The sequence below is a fragment of the Rhamphochromis sp. 'chilingali' genome, assembly GCF_963969265.1.
Source record: "Rhamphochromis sp. 'chilingali' genome assembly, chromosome: 19".
Taxonomy (NCBI): Eukaryota; Metazoa; Chordata; class Actinopteri; order Cichliformes; family Cichlidae; genus Rhamphochromis; species Rhamphochromis sp. 'chilingali'.
Window position 1 is genome coordinate 25,353,628 of NC_137946.1, and position 11,913 is coordinate 25,365,540.

The window sequence follows — 11,913 nt, forward strand, 5'->3', positions numbered from 1 at the left end:
CTTTTTTTTTCTGCAGCCGGAAAAGTCTGATTTTTTTTGTGGTTTAAGCCAGGAAATCCTGGGCTGGCGTGCTGGCCTGGACGCGGTGTCCATTGTCTGGCTGCTCACTCACTGCACCCATTGATACTCTTCATCCAGCTGTAAAATCTGGTGTGGTGGTTAAGTGTGCATGTTTGTGTGTGTGTGTCTATGAGCGGTGTGGGTGTTATGAGGGCGGATGCAATTCACTCTGAAAACAAGATGTAACCCCCCCTCGGATGGGTCAGAGTGGGTAAGAGTATAGAAGCATTGGCACTGAAGGGATAAAAACACGCCGCGTTTGCTTCCTGTGTGCTTCCAGTGCTCTGTGTCCTCTCCCCCCCCCCTCTCTCTCTCTGTGGGCCGCAGCTGTAGGTTTTCATAGTGCATTTCCCCTCTTCCATAGGAGACGTTCTGCAGTGTTTAACAAGGGGGTCAGATTAGCATAACAGCCTCCACAGGAACCCTGTCAGCATTAAAACACACTTCCTCTGGAAGCGGTTTTCTGCATAATCTGGTCCTCCCACCATCACCACCACCACCTTCAACCCTTCACCCTCCCCAGTTCCAGTAAAAAAAAAAATAGAAACAGCAATCCCTCTGCTCGCTGTCCCTCATTATCTACCCCTCTTTGTCTGAAAGCCCTGCAATATCTTTCTTTACACATAAACCTTTCTTCAAAAATAGAGCTTATATAGCTGTAACTGGAAATCACAGTTAGCAGCTGTGTGGCGTTTGCATGTTCTCCCCTTTGTTTGTGTGGGTTCTCTCCGGCTACTCCAATTTCCTCCCACATACCAAAGACATGCAGTTAGTGGGGTTAATTGGTGATTCTAAATTGCCCATAGGTGTGAATCCAAATGGTTCTGCAAATTGTCCAGGCCATGACCCTGATAAGGATGGATGTTTTGATGGATAACTGTGCAGCTTTGGACATATAATATCTTACAGTATTTTTACATTTAATTGCAGCTGATGGTGACATTCCTAACAGCCCCTCATCGCACTCCAATATCAAAAGTTACATTCCAAAAAATTGAATATTTCATAGAAAGTTTATGTAGAACCTTTTATTATAATCATTTTTGCCTTTTCTCTGCATTGTTTGATACATTTTTGTTATAGACTTATTTGTTCTTCAGAAACTGGTAATTTATGAGGTCTACTTTATGTCCTCGAAACAGGAAGCCCAAAACTGCATTTGACAGCAAAACACACAAGAAAATACAAGCCAACAAAAACACAAAAAGCGAGCACACGCTTTGTTCTGGGATATTAGAGGCATAGCAAGTCTTTTCATAATTTCAGCTCTGCTGCATTCCACCACAAAACCCATCCGGAGAATAATAAGAGAGACTCCACACATTAAAAAAACTGAACTTGTTTTCCTTGCAGAGTCATCCATATTCTCACGTTCCCACATCCGGATCAGGAAGCAGCTCTGTGCACGAGGAACAGGTGGAAGGCCTGGGAAGGCCTTTGCAGAGGGCTGTGATTTATTCTTTACTCCACTAACTTCTTAGTTTTTCTGCTCTGATATACTTGTCTCTAACCAGCTCTACTCAGTTATAGTCATTGCTTCTTCTTCTTCGTTGCTTTTGGTGTACTCCAGTCTTCACCCAAGATAATAATAATTATTCTATAATAAAAAAAAACTACATATATACTGGATGTATTACTATTGGATGCATTACTGTGCCTTGCACACTGAACTGCTCTAGTCTGTAAAAGGAAACACTGCAGAACATAAACCTCTGTCTGACAAAGAAGTCTGTCTTTTATCAAATGACTAGGAAGAGGAAAGTACAAAGTAAACTGTCACTCTCTATTGCTGCCTGTTGAATCTGCGGCCAACGGGGACAATTCAAAGTCCCCAATAAGAGACTGCAGATTTTTATCGAAGATGATTAAAACTACCTTAATGAAGAGGAAATGCGTGTTCGCTTAAGACTGAGAAACTACTTCTAAATGAGTGAAAACAGCAACTTGTTCTAATGTAAAAGAAAAATGGAAACTGGTTAGAGAAATGGAATGCATGCATGTGAGCTGAGCGTAAGGCTATAGAAGAAACTTTAAGAAACTTTGGAGGAGGGTTGGACAGAGACACAGACAGATAGTTGTTGATAGTTGTAACCTTTATATTTTGTGTCTATTAAACCAAGACATATTAAAATTTGAGTCCACCTTTAAGCATTAGTATAGTTCCAAAGTTCTCTCTGATAAACTCTTTCACGTTCAATATAAATTAGTTTATTGGGAACTGATTAACATATTCATGGCTAACAAAGTACAACACAGTAGTATTTTTCCACAGTACACATGAATAAAACTCTGTACTTATAAACCAACCCCCCCAAATAGTCCCCATACGCTCACAATAACAGATACGTGTGTATAGTATTCTTGCACATACACACTTGCAGTGGGAATTAAGTGCAGCATGCCAGAAGCCGAGAGGGAACAGACTGAAGAAACAGTCCGAGTGCATATTTTGGACTTGAGATTAAGTTTCAGCCTCTCGGCCCGCAGCACCGGATAGATTTGATTACGGCAACAACCAGAGGCTAAATCTAATTAGCACCATTATTCATAGCAGGATGTCAGCCTCGAGTTTCAGTACAAGCCACAGTATCGGTCATCGGGGAAAAAACTGATGGTCTCTTGGCATCACGCGTCAGAGTGTTTGTATTGTCTTGGATGATTCTAAAGTCTGTAACAAAAACCAGAAGGACACAGTACTGAAATCTAAACAACTTCAATTTATTTTGAAAGTAAACACAATAACATTTTGAGAAAACCGGAGGTACGTCACATTCATTTTAGTCTAAAGTCTAAAGTTGTTTTACAGTAAGAGCTTTGAATTCAAATTCCCTCATAATATAACTGAATTTCTCCTGCAGGAATTATAATCTGAAATTCCCAGTCACATTCTGACAGCTACATTACTCCACTGCTAGCAGCTTGGTAGGATATTTGTGTGTTATTCAGCTAACGTAGCACAGTAGTACAGAAGTCTGGTGAGACATTTTTCACACTGTTAGCCTGAACACTTCTGGAATATCCAGATTGATATAAGAGACAATACAAAGCAAAACAAAAACCAAAAACGAGGAAACCAGATGTACGGCTGGAGAAATCAAAACAGACTAACACAGAAACATTAGTGTTAGTTGTTCTTTAGTTGCAGCAGCTAATGCAGTGGAGTTGTAGATGTTTAACTTGTCTGTACAACAGTTAATAGTTGTCTGAGTGTTGCTTGTGGAATGACTAAACTTTGTAATAAATGAAGCCAAAATATGTCAGTGGTGGCGCCACCAGGTGCAAGTCTGTGCACCTGAGACTGGAATTGTGGCATCAGTACCATGTCTATTCTTCCATGACATCAGTCTAAGACGTCAAGGCAATTAAGCCTATTAGGAATTACCCTACAGTCATAAAACATACAGGGGGATGTGGGTACAGCCAGGACAGGCTTGTCTCTCTGACAGACAAGCATTTACACTCAAATTAGCAAATTTAGAATTACCGTTTAATTTAACATGCAGGAAACCAGAATACCTGGAGTTACTCACACAGGCACAAGGAGCACAAACACCCCAGCCGACCCTTTTGCTGTCAGATGATGGTGCACTACAGGAAACAAGTTAAATTAGCCAGCAGGTTTCTCTGCAGAAAGGTTTCCTGAAAAATGCGTCTCCTCCTGCGGGATATTCATTTTGTAAATACACCAGATAGAGGCTTTCTGACAACTAAATGATGGCATATATCTATCTGAATGCAAAACCATGGCAACTACAAAAAGCTGAACTGCTCAGTGTGTTATCAGTTCTGCTTACCTCCATCTGCTGCGACCTTACACATCAGGGTGTCATTTTGTCGCAGCATCCGCTTTAAAGCCTCGTGACTCAGTTGGCCTATTTAACTGGTCGTATTGGTCAGCTAATCTTATAACACTAGTGTCATAAAGGTTAAGCTGAAATCTACAACCTTCTTTAAATTAGCTGCAGCCTCTTTATGTAGCTAAATGAGCTCAGAGTGCATTTATAACAGCTACTTTCAGCACATGTCGAAGATTGTTCAAGCAATCGATCAATTTCTTCCATTCAACCTTCAACCGAGACCATTTGCAACAAACTTGGTGACAAGGTGACAACTGTTGGTGCAGCATGCCAACAGTTATGGAAGAAAATGACCATCAATCGGCCTCACTCTGGAGCTCAAAGCAAAATCTTCCCTCATGGTGTGAAGATGATCGTGAGAAAGGTGGTGGATGTGCCCAAAACTACACAGGAGAAGCTTAATTCTAAATAAACAGCTCTTATTTATTGCTGTCATGATAGAAATAATAGAATGATCGAAATAAACAATGGCAACATCCAGTGATTTGTTTTTGTTTTGTTTTTGTGTGCAGCGTTAGCTCTGGTGAACTTTAGCGCTCTCCATGTGATCCTGTCTTTCTTGAAGTATAGATTAAAGCCCGAGCTGCACTGATGATGAGGTCATTCTGTCAGACAAAGGGAGCTAAGCCTTGACCTTTAACCCCGTCTTAGCCTAGAAGTCACATGCATTTATATGCTAAGGTCTTCTGACAAACATTTCTTTGTCTGGTGATATCTGCATTAAAAAAAGGAATTTATATTCATTTTGAAAATGTCAAAGTGTGACTGGACCAACAGAAGACAAAATAATTTTGACTTTGCCTGTTTATTTAAAAGGGAAATCAGAGGCAATTAAACATAATCAATCGAATGCCTGGGTGGTCCAATAACCAGTGGAAGGAAGTGACGAGAAAAAGTTCAATTCAAGCTGTTAAGTCAAGCCACGGGGCCCAGAGTGAACAATGAACAAAAAGAAATCCCTCCCAGATCCCCATAATGTTTTGATTCTGTCATGCCTTTTTCCTAGCAGTCTTTGCGTCAGGATATGGCCAAGCCAAGCAGCAAAGCCATACCACTGTGCTCAGTGACTTAAGTCTAAGCCCCATTCAGAACTCTCAGGCTGTGGTCATTATAGTGAAGGCTTCTGGGTCGTGTGTTGGAAGCTTCCTCTTTCATTGCATCTATGTAATGGCCGAATTAAAGGGGACCTAGTACGCTCATTTCCAGCTCCACGTTTTCACTCGTGGACTCTGGCTTTCTGTCATATACTGTCCCTTGGTGCAGCATCTCAGTTCAATCCTCCATCATTTCAGATTCTCACCATTTAAGGCCACTATTTGTCTTTCTGAGTTGTCATAGCTTACCTGATATCCATCCATCCAGCCATCCTCCATCCATCTCACCAGCCAGCCAACCAAAGCAGAGAAGCCGCGATGTCCCTCTCCTCTTTCAGCTCATCTGGGGGGACACGGAGACATCAAAGTGCAGATGCTCCACCGCCTAAAATTCTGCCTATAAAAATTATCAGAATCAGAATACTTTATTGATCCCTGGGGGAAATTATTTTTTGTTACAGTGCTCCATTTTAAACCAACATTAAGACAAGACAGACAATACACTAACTAAGAATAGTAAGAATCGTGACAAACACCCACTGGGGATGAGTCAGACTTTTCACCAGTTTATCTGTTAGGTTATGACAAATACTCAAATACTCAATGTGTCACAGTCACAGTTTTCAAGATATGCCAGTGTTACATTAAAATCATGCCTCTGCTGTTCTGAACTTACCACTAATTTTAGGCAGATGTATTTGGTCAAGTACATAAAATGTTCAAATAGTGAGGAAGACATTTTTTCAGTCTGGATGGAAACTTTTCTTAATGTTTTGTTTCTTAGTTCTTATAATTCTGCCTTTTAAAGTGCTGTAAGCTCAGGACTTTCAGTTACAATGCCATATCTTGGGTCTCAATAGCAACTGTGACCTCTCCAAAGAAGAAGAAAGCATCGAGCAGAGGCCGGATGGATGGGAAAATTGGGACCATGTCAAACTAAAATGCTATTAAGGGGAAACACATTATTGTTCTGTTCACCTTTGGGGTTAGACCTCCAAGGAATAACTTTCACAAAAGTTCTGTACTCTTACTGTTTTTTGACATGGAGACCTTCCAGCTGCTATATGTTGATTTGGGCCTCCAAATAGCTTCAAGGGACATGTGACCCTAGGTTCAAAGTTCAATGTTCAGACAGGCCAGGCTCACCTTTTCTACCCTGATGCTGAGGACAAAGCTCACATTGAGAGTCAGAAAGTGCCTTTTCAGGCTATAGTGATTTTCTGTTGGGACAATTCACCTTTAGCTTAAAAAAACATCACTACAGAAAAAAATAGGACTATATGCAATCCTGAAAAACACTAAGTACAAATTCAAAAGGTCAGACTGTGCAATGCTCAGAAAAACTGTACAGAGACCTAAATACTACATCTCAGACTCCACAGGCCTCAATTAGCATGTTAAATGTTAAAGTTAATGACAGTACAATTAGACAAAGACTGAGCAAGTATGGCTTGGCAGACAGAATTCTCCGCTCTCTAAAAAGAGCAGAGTGGTTTAGGTTTGCTAAGCTGCAGCGGAATAAACCATAAAACTTCTGGAACAATGTTCTTTGAAATGACGATATTAAAGTGGACCAAGTGTTTAGAGAAAATCAGACATGACATATCAGCACAAACATCTCAAAGCAACTGTCAGCACAGTATTGGAGGGGTAATGGTTTGGGTTTGTTTTGCAACCACAGGATATGACCATGTTGCTGTCATTAAATCGACTATGAACTCCTCTGTATATCAAAGTATTGTCATGTAACGTGGTGGACTACTATCTCCTGTACACCAACACGTCTTCCTTTCTCCTGAGAGAAATTGGCGCATATTTGTTGTGTAGTGGTTTGTATGTGTGTTTCACAGTTGAGTTGATTGAAGGCAGTTGTATTTGATTGTAGTTACAGTCTAGTCTTGTTAGTTATACACTGTAAACACTGCTCCTTTTTCAGTGCTTCCCTACCTCCCTGCCTTTCAAACTGTTAAGGTAGCAGCATATGATGTAAAAGCTGTCCAGAAAACAGCAGGTATCAGCAGCATTATCTCTGGGACGGAGGAGGGTTGCAATGTGGTTTGCAGATATACAGTAACTGTATACTGTAACCTTAAATAGTATGGAGTATGTGAACATTGCCAATTGGAAGTACAGAACAATATCATCTAAGCCATAAGCAGATGTTGGAAGCTAATCAGAGGGTTTGCAGCTGAATTTCACCTTCTGGCATACCTGCACTAATGCTATGCTTGATTAATGGTAGTATATTTAATAAAATGCTTTCTAAATTGCTTTCTAAAAAAAAAAAAAAAAAAAAAAAAAAAAAAACCCAAACCTTAAAACATGCACCACCTGAATCACAACATACCTTTAGTCCCTTTTTAGAATGTGTAAAACACCCTCAAAAGAAAATCAGAATAATCAGAATGCAATATAAATTAAAAAAACAAAAAACAACAACAACATCAACAACAAGTAATCTTTTAGAATGACTCATGCACTTTCTGTTCCGCTTACAATGGCTGCTTATATCCAGGCTGATGACTGTAGAGGTCCTGCCCAGGTCCTGACCTACAGACCTTCTACTCACAGCCTTCAAAACAACAGCTGGCATGGAGGAAGCGTGGGAGATAAGGGAGGGCAGGACGGAAGGAGAGAGAGGGACTGTGAAGAAGTGAAGAAGAGATGTAGATAGGAGAGGAGGAAAGGTTCGGGAATGGAAAGTGGGAAGGGGGGATTATGCAACTATGAATTGTGAAAGAGTGGATGACAGAGATTTTTCTGACCAGCTGAAGTGTTCCCCTATAGACATGTTTTAAAGACATACAATGTACATTCTTAAAGATCACATTTACTCAGTCTTCCTAATTCAAAGACTTTTATCCATTTTCTTCAGCTTATCTGATTTCAGGTTCCGGGCTAAGGAGGGTATTCCAGACATCTGTCTCACTGCCAGCTCTCCTAGGGGAGGTATTCTCAGGCCAGATGAGATACATAATTGTTCCAGCAGCTTCTTGGTCTACTCCAAGGTCTCCTCCCAACTGGACATGCTGTAAACCCTCCAAAGAAAGGCACCCTGGAGATTTCCAAGTCATATACATGAACCAGCTATGTTGGTTGCTTTCAAAACAAAGAAATAGCAGCTCTACTACAAGCTTCCCATGAATATCTGAGCTCTTCACGGTATATGATCCATGTGTTTGCTACATCATACCATCGGTTCTACACATGATCCTGACATTGCTTATGACGCCAACTTTCTGTTTCACACTTGGATGCAGAATGCTCCCACTGTGTGCTCAGGGTCACATTACATATTGACTTTGAGTCAGCTGCATTGAGTTTGTTGAGTGAAAAAATATAAATACACATATTTTAATGTATTCTTTGTCTCCACAGGACAAATTCTACTGTTGTTTACTTCCTCTGAACAACTGCTTTAGTTTTACCCTCAATAGATAAATGTCTTGAATTAGTCACGGAATTTACTACTTATATTTATAGTAATCCCATGACATTAAAGCCTTTCCATATGGCAACTTTGTGAGCTTTCCTATTGGATCACTGTGAAGCTAACAGATCAGGTTGCACAGAAGATACTTTTTTGAATTTGACAGGTTAATTGTCATAAAAATTTGCTATCTCTCTCTCTTTTGTTAATTGGTTGCATATTTGTCTAAGACTTCAGAAAGTTGCATTTCCTAAATTAAAATCAGGAGTGCTGCCAACGCACGCTCCAAGTGCAACACTGAAATCAGTGCAGGTTCAAGACTTCCACACACCCCCACACACACTCACAAACAGACCAAACTCTCAGCTTAGCCCAGCTTAAAGATGTTTTCAGCTGTTGCTGCATGCTGTATAAGTGCCTCTTTGTTCCCTAAGAGTTTTTGAGCTTTTCGTCCTTCCCCTTTTCCTCCCCTATTACCTCCCTATCTCCATTTTTAACAACCCCCGCCTATGCCCTAACCAGTGTACCTAACCCTTCCAAACACCACCCCTCCTGCTTGATGATGTCGAAATTTTTTTAGATTGAAAATTTATTAACTTGAAAATTCCACACCAAATGCTAAAGTTGCAAAATGAAAAATATCTGTGTTTACGATACAAGAACAAATGAATCCTCTGTTACTTTTCGTGACACTGAAATGTCAGTAAAAGTGAAACGAAATCTCCTACCTGTTTATAATTTTTTTACTTATCCATTTCAGGGTTGCAGGGAGGCTAGTGCCTACCTTAGCTGCCATAGTTTGGTACTGGGCTGTGAGAGTTGAGACTCGGATGTGAAATTTATGATTTTGAGGGGTTTTATCGGTTTTTCTCGTTATTTTTTAAATTGTTTTTATCATTAACTCTGTTTCCTTGGGTCTTTTCCCGTGTGTTCTGAATAAATCTCCTTTTTTTTTTGATACCGGTACTGGTTTTATTTTGTTGTATTTAGCCACGACACCTTAAACGCTGGTCCGTGAAAATATTGTCAGACATAAACCGGTCCATGGCACAAAAAAGGTTGGGGACCGCTGCTATAGGCTATTAGCTACTTATCATCTATCCACTGCATCAGCAGTGAATGCTGCATCCCATGTATTCCCTTCGCTGCAAGAGTGGATGACTGAAGGTAGAAAAACAGTAGCAATCCTTAGATCACTGGTTTGACTCCAGATTACTCAGATTATAAATCAGGAACAAAATTGCAGCAATGTGGTGTAAGGTGCCAACAGCAAGGTCTTCAAAGCATAAATTAAATGGATAATCTTGATCATCATCCATCACTTCCTCCGGTAGCTGTTTCTTCTTTTTTTGTACATTTTAATTTTGTCCGCAAAAAAAGAAAGAAAAAAATATCAAAACTAGCTTTGGCTGTAGATCTCGTTCCCAGTAATCCTAAGAATAAAAAACAATATAGCTTTATCCAAACAAAGGCAAAATTTCTTCCCACAAAATGACTCTAAGTACTGAACTTAGATTTTAAAAAGATTATGTTTTGGGTTATTCATTGTGATCATAAGGTTTTGACCAACATAGCAACAATAAATAAACATACAGTTTGGGTTATGTAATGGTCATGGTTAAAAGAAACAGCGATCGTCTATTGGTTTGAAACAGTAAATATCTCCCATGTTAAAATCCTGTATTTTTCCAAACCCACATATCCACTCCACCCTCCTCCCTCTATGAAGTCTTAGGGGCCTGGCTTACTTCTTTTGGTCTATGAACACTAGAGGGCGATGTCACTTTAATGTAAAGTTTTGGGCCTCTGCTAGACGTCATTTAAAAAAAAGTTACGTTTTTTAAAACTAAGCTGCTTGCGAAAATGCATTGTGGATTATTTTTCACAAAATCATGGGGTGAAAACAATAGTTAGTCATCATCACGTTAGCGTACGATTAACCACAAGCTAAAATGGTTTACAGCGTATCTGTTAACTTATTTCACAGAAACTGAATCAGACATATATGTAGGGTGCTGTGCAAAAGTTTAGAACCACTCCTGATTTCTTTATATTTTGCTAAGAACATGGGAAATGCCTGTTTTGACATCCACTCGTGCACTGAGACCATTTCTGGTTACGCTTCAGTGAACAGTAGATGGATCGGCTGAAGGGCCAGAACCATCCCTCTGGTGCTGTGTCAGGTCCTTGCTGGATTTTTTTTTCCGTATTTGTTGAGGACATGGCTTTCATATACAGAACATACATCTTGCTGTGATATTCCAAGATTGTGGCTAATACTAGCTCTTTGGGAATCCCCATCATGGTGAAAAGCAGTTTGTACCTATCAAACCATCATATCATTTTTTATAGATTCAACTAAAGAAATTGCAACAGATCTTTCATTTTTCAACAGGCAAGTCACTACATTTACAATTTAAAATGGTAAAACATATGTATTATTATTATGCATATATTTTTTTAAAGTACAAAATAAAAAAACAACAACGTGTTAAATTGTGTCCCAACATTTCAGAAATATAAGCGCTATTTTAACATAAGTCAGAATTTAGCCCTTCATCCTCCTAGTTTTAATTTGGAAAATTATCAAGCCACACTTCCTTATAAATGTGAATATGAATGCTTTCTGTGAGGCGGCGTTCCAGCAGTCATATTTAAAGAAACCTCTGGTGTACTCACACATTGGAATAACTCCAAATCTTTTGTATAGCTGTCCATGTTTCACTCCAAGCCTCCACCGCAGCCTGAGCCAAGTAGGAGGTTTGAGGCTGTGCAATCAGATCCTTGGATCCCTCCTGGCGTTTGTTCGCCGGGCTTGTTTTCACTGTCAACACACCACTTGAGAGAATTAAGGGAAGCCAAGTACCTGGAGCTCAGGAGGTAATAAAACAGTCAAAGCACAATTAAACTTTCAGAAACAAGTTTGGTCAAGATTTCATTCCAATTTGCAAAACAGACATTCAGTTATAATGGATGAATGTGTGCACTTATAAAGCTATCTGATTAAAAGCAGTTATGTTTTCAAGCTCATTAACTTTGCTAGAATGTGATTAGTTGGTTTAATGTCTACAATGAAGGGGCTGTGTTGCAGAGGGGTCTTATTCATTATGCATTTTGCTTATGTTTAAATTTTTTGGCTTTTTTTTTCTCATCTTGCTTTCCTAAAGTGTTTTATTCTTTTACAGATACACACCAACTTTTGCAAGTCATGCAGGTTAATGTACCATTGATTTATTTGCTGACGTCCGTCCGAGAGCCAAAGTGATGCCCTAAATTTTGCAATGCTCCATCAAATTCTCACATGTCAGAGGCAAAAACAAACACGTCATAGCTAGTTTGTGTAGGCACTGTGTTGTAGGGCTTATTTAACTCAATCCCTCCTGAGTGATATTTTTCATTCGATGTTAAACCTCACACTGCGACTTTCACAGTCCTGTTAAATTCCTAAAAGGCTGAGTGTATCTGGGTGGGA

General features: G+C 39.7%; 1 long non-coding RNA gene across 1 annotated transcript; it reads right to left on the bottom strand.

The window, feature by feature from the left end:
• Positions 1-1,293: 1,293 nt before the first annotated feature.
• On the bottom strand, positions 1,294-11,234 carry LOC308387394. Its single transcript, XR_013969938.1, has 3 exons — positions 11,121-11,234; positions 5,261-5,408; positions 1,294-2,728 (listed from the first exon to the last, which is right to left on the bottom strand). It is a non-coding gene; the product is annotated as an uncharacterized lncRNA (long non-coding RNA).
• Positions 11,235-11,913: the final 679 nt, after the last annotated feature.